Here is a 10,739-nt window from a genome sequence, read left to right as displayed (position 1 = left end):
GGCACTAAGTTGACTACAAAGGCACTTGTTATCATTATGGACATTGATGGTAAATGAGTTCATTAATACTTTACTTTGTGTTATCAGGGTTGAATGATAGTAAGCACTGGTAGGCAGACCACTGAGAACATAAAAGAAGGGATTTTTAAATTCATTACTCTTTTGCTTGTATGTCTATTTACGTGATGTGTGTATGGGTAAATTCAGTCATTTCAGCCAGCTCTACAATCCATTTGGATCACTCCTGGGGCAAAGAAACAATTGAACTACCCACCGGGTAGAAATCACCACATCTTTTTTTTTTTTTGTAGAGACAGAGTCTCACTTTATGGCCCTCGGTAGAGTGCCGTGGCCTCACACAGCTCACAGCAACCTCCAACTCCTGGGCTTAGGCGATTCTCTTGCCTCAGCCTCCTGAGTAGCTGGGACTATATAGCCGCCCGTCACAGTGCTTGCTATTTTCCTGTTGTAGTTCGGCCAAGGCTGGGTTTGAACCCACCACCCTCGGTATATGGGGCCGGCACCTTACCAACTGAGCCACAGGCGTCACCACCACCACATTTTCTTTTTACAGATTTATGTAACAGAACTGACATTGCCTCTCTGTGTGTATTCGTGTGTTACTATATATGTCTGTAGCAGTGAACATCATAAACCCAAAGTGGTTGTACAAATGATGAGTGTTGGTGCCTTAGCAAAAGGCACTGGTGAAAGGGTACTCATTTCTTCTGCTCATTAACCATTCCTTGGTCTGGGTTGCTAAGGAGCTAAATATAAACCCTTCTTGAGTTGATTATGTTGATCATCTATTCATTCAACAAATATTTGCTAAGTGCCTTCTATGTGCCAGGCATTTATATTAGCAGCTGTGAGCAGAGTAGTCAGTAACACAGACACAAGTCCCTCTTCTCCTGGAGCTTGCTATATGCTGAAGGAGATAAGGAATAAACAAACAAAATAAACAGCTGAATAATGGCAGTGTGCTAGGAAATAAATAGTATGATGTGATAAATACACTGGGTGGTCAGAAAGGTGGGATGAGAAGTTGACATTTAAGCTGAGACAGGGAAGATGAAAATGACCCATCCATGCAAGAGGAAGAGAATAATGTGGGTAGAGAGGGCCACACATGGGAAAGTCTTAAATTGCAGATATCCTAACCAGACTGTCTCCTAAAGTCTATAGAGTTGAAGGAATAGGTATAAACCTATTTATGCTGTTGGGTAAAAGTCCAAGGTAACCTTTTTTTTCTGTGTATTCATTGAACAGTGGCTCAAAGTTCATTTTTTTTCTTTTCCTTTTTTTTTTTTTGAGACAGAGTCTCATTATGTCACCCTCGGTACAGTGCTGTGGCATCACAGCTCACAGCAACCTCAAACTCTTGGGCTTAAGCCATTCTCTTGCCTCAGCCTCCCAAGTATCTGTGACTATAGGCACCTGCCATGATGCCCAGATATTTTATTATTGTTGTTGTAGTTGTCATTGTTGTTTAGCAGGCCCAGGCCCGGTCTCAACCCTGCCAGCCCCAGTGTATGTAGCTTGCACCCTAACTGCTGAGCTACAGGCACCGAGCCTTAAAGATAATTTTGAAGAGAAGTTAGTGTTAGGTGAATCAGAGTTTTGTGGGCATCTAGTGGTCTTTGGGAGAGCCATAGCTAGGGGGAAAAATAAAGGAAATGTGGGAAAGATACATTTTTCTATTTAGCACTTATGCATAACATTGTGATGCCAACATGAGGCTGTGTGCTACAGAGAATTTGCCCCAGGACAGAATCCTTTGAGAAAGGGCAGCACTCCTTAACTCGTGGCTCCTGCACATTCATCTGGTTAAGTACTGTGGCATTCCCATGGAGATACATGCACACAGTGATTTTCCCTGTGGCCTCACCTGCTTGCCTCAGCTGTGGGCAGGATGAGCTACATTCCACCTGTATAGATAATCTAGGCCTGTTTGGAATTGCCCATAAGACCTGTACTTCACCTGGATTGGCCATTCAAGCAAATGAAGGAATCTCAGATTCTGATTAGGCCATACTCTATTCAGCAAGACTGTGCAGTTGAAGAGTGAAAAAGTTCAGTCAACCCATCATTTAGTGTTCAAAATATCTACACAGTTTGGGCATTTCACTACATTGGACATAATTTGAACAGGCATAAAAACTGTTTAAACTAGCCAAAATGAAATGGAGGATCAAAGTCTCCACCTTTTTTAAATGGCTGAATAGTATTTCATCGTATACACATACCACAGCTTGTTAATCCATTCCTGGGTTGGTGGGCATTTAGGCTATTTCCACATTTTGGCAATTATACATTGAATTGCTATATGCTATAAACACTCTAGTACAAGTGTCCTTATGACAAAAGGATTTTTTTTCCTTCTGGGTAGATGCCCAGTAATGGGATTGCAGGATCAAATGGGAGGTCTAACTTGAGTTCTTTGAGGGTTCTCCATACTTCCTTCCAAAAAGATTGTACTAGTTTATAGTCCCACATACAGTGTAAAAGTGTTCCTTTCTCTTCCAATCCACACCAGCATCTGCAGTTTTGAGATTTTGTGATGTGGGCCATTCTCGCTGGGGTTAGATGATATCTCAGGGTAGTTTTGATTTGCATTTCTCTAATAATTAGGGACAATGAGCATTTTTTCGTGTTTGCTATCCATACGTCTGTCTTTGTTAGATAAGGTGCTATTAATCTCTCTTGACCATTGATATATGGGATTGTTGGCTTTTTTCCTGTGGATTAATTTGAGTTCTCAAAAAAGATGGAGACTTTATATCCTTTGTATTAACCTGGATGGAAGTGGAGCACATTATTCTTAGTAAAGCATCACAAGAATGGAGAAGCATGAGTCCTATGTACTCAATTTTGATATGAGGATAATTAATGACCTAGTACATGGTGGGAGGTGGGGGAAGAGGAGAGCTGAGAGAGAGGGAAAATGGGAGTGGATGGGGTCTCTGTGTCTGACACACCCTTTGGGGAAAAGACACAATTATAAGAGGGACTTTACCTAACAAATGCTATCAGTATAACCTGGTATCTTATATCCTCGATGAATCACCAACAATAAAAAAAATAGAAAGAAATGGGGGATCAAGGTAATTATGTAGTCTAATCATTCATTCAAACATTTAAAGAAAGCCTGACAGACTGAGTTGAACCCATTTCACACCACCTTGAAGATGAGGAGCTTTTGGAGTCAGGAATGGTATTTTATGGTTGATTCTGCTTGACCAGGAGAAACTCAGGCCACATTCCCTTCCAACAACCCAGGGATATAGTTTACAAAGTCATCACCATAAGCTCACAGCAAAAATTCACTGATGTCTAAGTGTTTTTCAAAGGGTAATAATACCTACCATTTATTGAGATGAATGGAATTTTGTAAAATGGTAAGGGAACAAGCTGTCCAGACACAGGAAGCAATATATACTGGGTCTTGAGGTTGGGTACAAGTTGGCTATGTTCAAAAATGATTATTCAGGCTGGGCACCATGGCTCATGTCTATAATCTCAACATTCTGGAAGGCTGAGGTGGGTGGATCTCTTGAGACCAGCCTGAGCAAGAGTGAGACCATGTCTCTACTAAAAATGGCCAGGTGTTGTGGCTAGTGCCTATAATCCCAGATACTTGGGAGGCTGAGGCAAGAGAATAGCTTGAGCCCCAAATTTGAGGTTGCTATGAGCTGTGACCCCATAGCACCGTACCCAAGTCAATAGAGTGAGATTTTGGCTGTAAAAAACAGAAAGAAAGAAAGAAAAAGAAAAAAAGGTTATTCATTTATGCTAGCACACAGGACCAATGGGAAAGAATGAGGAATAAGGTAGTTGGACGAGTTTATAAAAATGTATATAAGCATCATTTTGAGAAGCATGAGTTTATTTTTTAGGCTAGCAGTTCTCAAATTGTAGTGTGTTTAAGGATTATGAAGGGTATGAGAGTGTTTAAAATGCAAATTTCTAAGACTTAACCTTCTGAGATGCCAATTCAGTGGATCATGAGTGTGATTTGAGTGAAAATCTGTCTTTTTAACTTGTGTTTCAGGTAATTTGGATGCAGGAGATCCAAGAGTCAGCATCTAAAAGTTTTACCATAACAGGAAGTGCTGGGAAGGTTTGAAGCCAGAGAGCATCTTACAAGGTTCCATTACCCAGATCTAGTTGTATTCTTCCATTAATTTGCTCAAACTTTCTCTTTACTCGTACTATGATAGATCAGGTGGTTTTGTGTACTTCCCCACTGGTCACTGTCAATGGTACACATAGGAGAATAATATTAATGATAACAGGAAAGCAAAGATTCTTTTATGCTACAATGTGCAATGGCCTCCCAGAAAAATCCTTCACGATAAATTGAAATATATAGTCATGATTCAATTTTAAAATTTTCCTAAGCACAACTAAGTTTTATCTATGTTTGCATGGTAGATTTTTATTATTCCTAGCGTGCTGTGACAATTCATTGGCTAATCCAAATGTCTTTGTCAATTTAATTTTCCATCATTAAGGCCATTCAGAGTCCTCGGGGGTCGCTGTGGGGGACCCATTACCATTCATCATTACATTAGCCTCTTAGCTGATCTCTAACTCCAAAGTTCTGTTTCTCAAATCCATTTTTTTAAATATTATTGCCAGAGTTCATTTCCTAAAACTTTAGTAAAGATCATGCCACTTTTAAAAACTTTCAATTGTTCTTCTGGCTGACCACTTGCCATTTTCAGAACAGCCACACAATTCATATTAGTTTTACTTCACTTGCCAGGTTTCCTCTTCCTTGAATGTCCTTTCCATTACTTGAACCATGGAAAATCTCCTTACCTGTTGTACCTCCTTCAGGATGAGCTTCCAGACTCTCACAGTCAGAAATAATTGTTCTATGTTGTCTTTTTTTCACTGTACTTCTTACCTCTACTATGCAGCTAATTTAATTTTGCTGTACGACCTACTTATTTTATGTTATAGTTGCTTTCCTATTCTCCATCTCTCCTCTCCAAAAGATTATATAGTATGCTTTGTCTCAGAGGCTGGGATATAAAAATGACTTAAGGTTTGGCACCTTCAAAGTGCCAAACTAAAGATATACAGAACTGTTAATATGGGTATTTCTTCTACCAGTTTGTACTCATCAGAGTAGCCTAAATTGCTGGAACAAGTAACTCCCAAGTCTCAGTGGATTAACTTAGTAAAGATTTGTTTTATTTTACTTTTTTGCTCATTTCATGGTTGGTGGAGAAGTTCAGTTGTACACAGTCACATTCATGAGACCAACTTTCTTCTTTGCTAGGACTGACGTATTTTCCCGGGTCTGGAAGTCCTATCCTGGACTTTTTGCATGAGGCTGTCAGGCCAGGGAGAGACAGACAAGGAGGTTGGCTATGAGCTGGGCTTAGAAGTGGCAAGAAGGACTTCTGCCCATATCTCTTTGGTCAGAGTCCTGTCATCTGGCCCCTCCTAATTGCAAGAGAGTCCTGGGAATATATAATAGTTGAGATGTGAGCCGAGGAGTACAAGAAACAAATTTGATGAGCATTTAGTTAAATTCTCCCATACAGACCATAAACCACTTGAAATCTCCTTAAAAGGTACTTTTAGTACATAGATGAAAGGGGATGGACCTCCCTGGAGGACCTTCCTGGAAGCAACAATAGGAACCAAGTCTTGGAATCCTAGGCGCGTCTCACGCCTAGGAGATGGGCACCAGGCGCGCCGTGATAAAAGGCGCGTTAGTCACCCTGGCGGTGGTGGATGGAACCAAGACTCCAGTGTCACCTAGGTCGGACACTCGGGCTGAAGCCACACTCTGCGGGCACAGGGCATGCAGTTTGGTCACGGATGGGGACGTTTCTGAATACAGCTGAGCATCCCGGGCTTCTGGGGAGGCAGCCGAGCGGGGCAGCCTGGGCACTGCGTGGCTGCAGGGCGAGAAGCGTGCCTGGGAAGTTTACAGTTGATTGATCAAACTGGTTTTCTTCGAAGGCGCATCCGACACTCCGCATCTCTTGTTTCTCACTCAATCCTCCTTTTTCCCTAAATCCTTTACACTGTGGGGCATTTTTTGAGTTTGACAAATTGCCCGGTCTGCCTGGAGATAAACGAGCACCGTCTGATTCTTATTTAAACCTAGCAGATGGCGGTAGCCAGACGCGTTCAAACGGAGCACGACACCGGGAGCCCCCAGAAAATTGACGGGAATCCGGGAGGGTGGAGAAGGGCGCTGAGGCCAGGAGCAGCCCGAGGCCTGTGACCGTCCTTTCCGGAGCATTCTAAGAGAAGAGACCAGATTAGTTCTGATATGCTGATTAACCGGACTTTCCAATAACCGGGGAGGTTCATTTGGGCCCAGTCCGGTAATGCTGCAGAAATGAACCGTTTGGGTTTTTTTTCCTCTTTCAGAGCACAGGGGCCCCTGAATGTCCTCGTTCTTCACATTCATTTGTTTAAAAGGAGTTTGCTGACAGCACCCCCCCCCCCATTAAGACGACTCCTTTTATTTGTCAATCGTGCCATGCTCCCTGACAGAAAGGGGATTTGGTGCTTTTAAAAATAGGTTTTCTTCTCAAATGAAGGCAAACGTGGAGAAAGGAAAGCAAAAGTGAAATATAAAGCTTGTCGGGAAAGGCAGTTTCCTTATTGTCCTTTTGCTGCCTTTGTTCTCACAGAGGGAATGCTTGGGTCTCTCCCCAGTTTGCTAACAATAAAACCCAGTTGTCCAACCATAAAAGACAGAAAAGGACAAAGGGAGGAGAAGATTTTTCCTTGGTCTTCAGACTGAAAGAGGATCTGGGACCTGGTGCTAGGTATATATGGGGTTGTTCCAAATTAGGGTTCCAGAAAGCTCTGTTGGACACTCGAAATCTCTGGATGAAAGATGAAAAATAACATCATTCAGACAGATATTTAGTTTATTATTATTATTGATGCATAATGGATATACATGTTTGGGGGGTACATGTGACATTTCAATACAATCATATTATGTGTAAAGGACAAGTCAGAGTAATTAGGATGTCTAGCACCTTAAATATTTGTCTTTTTGTATGCTAGGAATATTTGAGTTATTCTCTTCTAGTCATTTTGAAATACACAATAGATTATTGTAAACTATAGTCACCCTACAGATGTATCAAACATGAGGCCTAATTTCTTTTTTCTTTCTTTTCTTTTTTTTTTTTTTTTTGGTAAAACGGGTTTCTTTATTTATTTGTACTTAGACCAGGCAAACTGGGACTGATGTTATCAAGATGCAGCCAAACATTAGGGTAAGGAAAAAATCAGGGGCTATAGTAAGACAGGCAAAAGGGGCAGAGGAAATGTGTGAAGTGCTTTCTAGCTAACCCTTCACCTGAGTGACTGAGGTTTGAATAAGCAAAGCCTTCCATTCCTCAAAGTAAAAGTAGGCCTCTTTGCCTACTTGCTCCAGCAGTGGAGGCCTGCTCGCTGTCCATGGCAAATGTATCTTGCTCTGTAAGGCTAGATCTTGCTCTTACTCTGTAAACCTACCTTTCTCTTTCTTTGTTTCTTGCTTGCCTTAAAAAAAAAAAAGTAAAAGTATACCTACTTTTACTTGCAATGGTACTCTGCAATCCCAGTACTAGGCATCCACCCAAAAGAAAAAAAAATTCATAGATCATTTGACACATTTTCATCACATTAGTTAACATAGCTTTTGTAGCATTTTCTTAGTTATTTTACTAAGACCTTTACATTCCACATGTACACAGCTATGGTTTAATAAAAATAAATAAAGAAAGAAAGAAAGAAAGAAAAGAAAAAAAAATTCACCACAAGGACATATATGCCTGAATGCACAAAGCAGCATAATTCCCAAAACAACCCAGGTGCTCCTCAACATGTGGACTAATAAACTGTGGTTCATGTATACCATGGAACACCATTCAGCCATAAAAATAGATGGAGGTTTTGCCTCCATTTTAATAACCTGGATGGATTTGGAGAACATTTTTCTAAGGAACACAAGAATAGAAAAACAATCCTCACATGTACTCAATTTGAATACCAACTTGAAACCAAAAGATTAACAATTACAGACCCAAATGAGAGAAAATCTCAAATTCCAAAAGGGAGGAAGAAAGGGTTCAGTAGCTTTGCACCAGCAAGTACAATGCATGGATATATGGCACTCTCTCTGGGTATAGGACACAGCTGTAGCCCCAACTTTCACCTTTTATGTGTAAATTATATAACCCAATGGTTTGCATCTTGTTAATCAAAAAAAAAAAAAAAAATCCTTGCCTTCTAAGTGTTCTTTTGTGAGAAAAACAAAACAAAACAAGAAAGACCCCCCAATCCCAGGAAGTGTGAATAATCCTTCAAGCATCTTTGAATCTTTATTTTCTCTTCTTGTGGTAAGATTGTAAATCCTAAAGGTATCTAAACTAGTATTATAACTAATCTACAGCAGAGAGACACCTTGTCCATAGCTGCCTAGGTTATTGGAACCTCTGATTAGACTCCAAACTTGCAATAGGTTCACTGAGAGCCAGAATAGAGGCAGAATAGGTCCTCTAAAATAGTAAACATCTGCCAGACATGGTGGCTCTGGCCTGACTGTAATTCTAGCATTTTGAGAGGCCAGGGTGTGCGAGTGGATTCTTGAGCTCAGGAGTTTGAGACCAGCCTGATCAAGAGTGAGACCCCATCTCTACTAAAAATAGAAAAATTAGCCCAGTGTTATAGCAGGCACCTGTAGTCTCAGCTACTTAGGAGGTTGATATGAAAGGATTGCATGAACCCAAGAATTTTAGGTTGCTGTGAGCTATGACACCATGGCACTCTAGCCAGAGGACAGAGTAAGACTGTCTCAAAAAAAAAAAAAAAAAAAAAAAAAACTAGAAAGAAAGAAAAGAAAATGAGAAAAGTCCTTTGAGAAAGGAAAGCCACTGCCCACATTGAAACTGAATAATACACCCATCTTCACATATGTCCAGGCTGCATGTTCACTGAGTAATTTAGAAATGAATCTATGGTTTGTGGGGAGCTAAAATACTTTGTGGTTTGGTGGATTACATTATGGCTTTCTCCAGCAGCTTCCAAGGCCATTTCCAAATCATTGGCAAAAATGTTTTGCTGAAACTGCAGGAACAATCCAGGTCTGATTGTTCTAGGCTTAGGTGCACCAGGTCTGATTGTCCCAGGAATGGGTGCTCCAAGACCAGATATTCCATGTTTGGTTACTCCAGGTCAGGTTGCTCCATGGTGGAAGGTCTCCAGATGTGTTCATCAGGCATGCCTGGTGATAGGAAGAGTGGAGAGGCCTGGGTATTCATTCCATGGGTGCTGAGGCCTTCTGAGCCTGAGTTACACTGTTGGTGTTCTTTAGCCAGTTGTTTTTATGCCATCTCTTAGATTTCATTCTCTGGTTCTGGAACCAGGTCTTAACCCATTTATAGCTGAGGTTCAGATGCTGGAAAGTTCTTGCTTCTGATGGACACTGAGGTATTCTCTCTCTGTAATCTATCATTGAGTACACACAGCTGGGTGGTAGAGAACATGGTTCTGGTCTTCTGTTTCTTGACCTGTACTTTCTCTTTTTCATAATTTTTTTTTTTATTTTTGCAGTTTGGGGCTGGAGCTGGGTTTGAACCAGCCACCTCCAGCATATGGGGCCAGCGTCCTACTCCTTTGAGCCACAGGCGCCGCCCTGACCTGGACTTTCCCTTTCTTTTTCACTACACTCTACTCTACAGAAGTGTGTAGTTTTATTTTGGGACTAGTGGAAGAATCAGGGCTGTCCTGAGTCAGCAGATCCATGGACATAGGAAGAGGAGAGGACCTGATTTGCTGAAGAAACATGTCCAATTGCTCACTCATTCTCAAGTGATTCTTCACAGTCCAGCACTATATTTTTAACCCTTGAAATTATAGAAGCAACAATAGTAGGGAGAATATCTGAAACTATCCTGGTTCAGGCGCAGTCTCTGAGTGGAGCACCTCTGTAGAAGACATTTGCATGGGTTATTTTCTCCATGCCCACAAGTCACAGGCATTGGAGAAGAGTCACTAGATTAAGATGCTTTAAGACAAAGTGGGCTTTGAGGATATGCAAGATCCACACTCATGTTATTGAGAAAGGGAAAAATTAAAGAGCTGGACTGTTAAAAATAAATAAGGCTAAGACTTGAGCATCTAAATAGAATCTATAGAAAAAGATCCAAATGCCAGGAAAAAGAGGGTCTCCTCCACAACAGAGGGGGCAACCAACTCTATCCAGCCCCAGGCCTCATTTCGTCTACCTAATTGTATCTTTGCACCCATTAATAAAATCATTCCTTTTTGGGGGCAGGGCTATGTGAAATTTATTAAAAATATATTTTTCTGCTATAATAAATTCACCTCTTGGCTTATTGTTAATATTTTTACCTTATAACTTAAAAAAAATTTCAACATTTTTTCCCACTGTACAATACATCCATGTAATTTTTTAACTTGGACTTTTGTTATAATACTTAGATGAAACCACAAATATACAACTGTACACAAAATATTTTACTCATTTACATAAATGCTTTATTCTGTTTTCAATTTTCTTTCATTTTTTAATAGATCATAGCTGTGTACATTGATATGATCATGGGGCATCATTCACTAGCTTCACAGACCATTTACCAAGTTTCACATATACCCTTGTAAGATGCACCGCTGGTGTAATCCCACCAATTCCCCTCCCTATTCTCACTTCCCCCCTCCCTCCCCTCCTTTTCCCCCTTCCCCCT

General features: G+C 40.8%; 1 pseudogene; it reads right to left on the bottom strand.

Annotated features, from left to right (window-relative positions):
* Nucleotides 1-8,940: 8,940 nt before the first annotated feature.
* LOC128576528 (homeobox protein NANOG-like) lies at nucleotides 8,941-10,085 on the bottom strand (annotated as a pseudogene).
* Nucleotides 10,086-10,739: the final 654 nt, after the last annotated feature.

The sequence above is a fragment of the Nycticebus coucang genome, chromosome 24, assembly GCF_027406575.1.
Source record: "Nycticebus coucang isolate mNycCou1 chromosome 24, mNycCou1.pri, whole genome shotgun sequence".
NCBI classification, from domain to species: Eukaryota; Metazoa; Chordata; class Mammalia; order Primates; family Lorisidae; genus Nycticebus; species Nycticebus coucang.
This window is presented reverse-complemented; position numbering and strand designations above follow the sequence as displayed.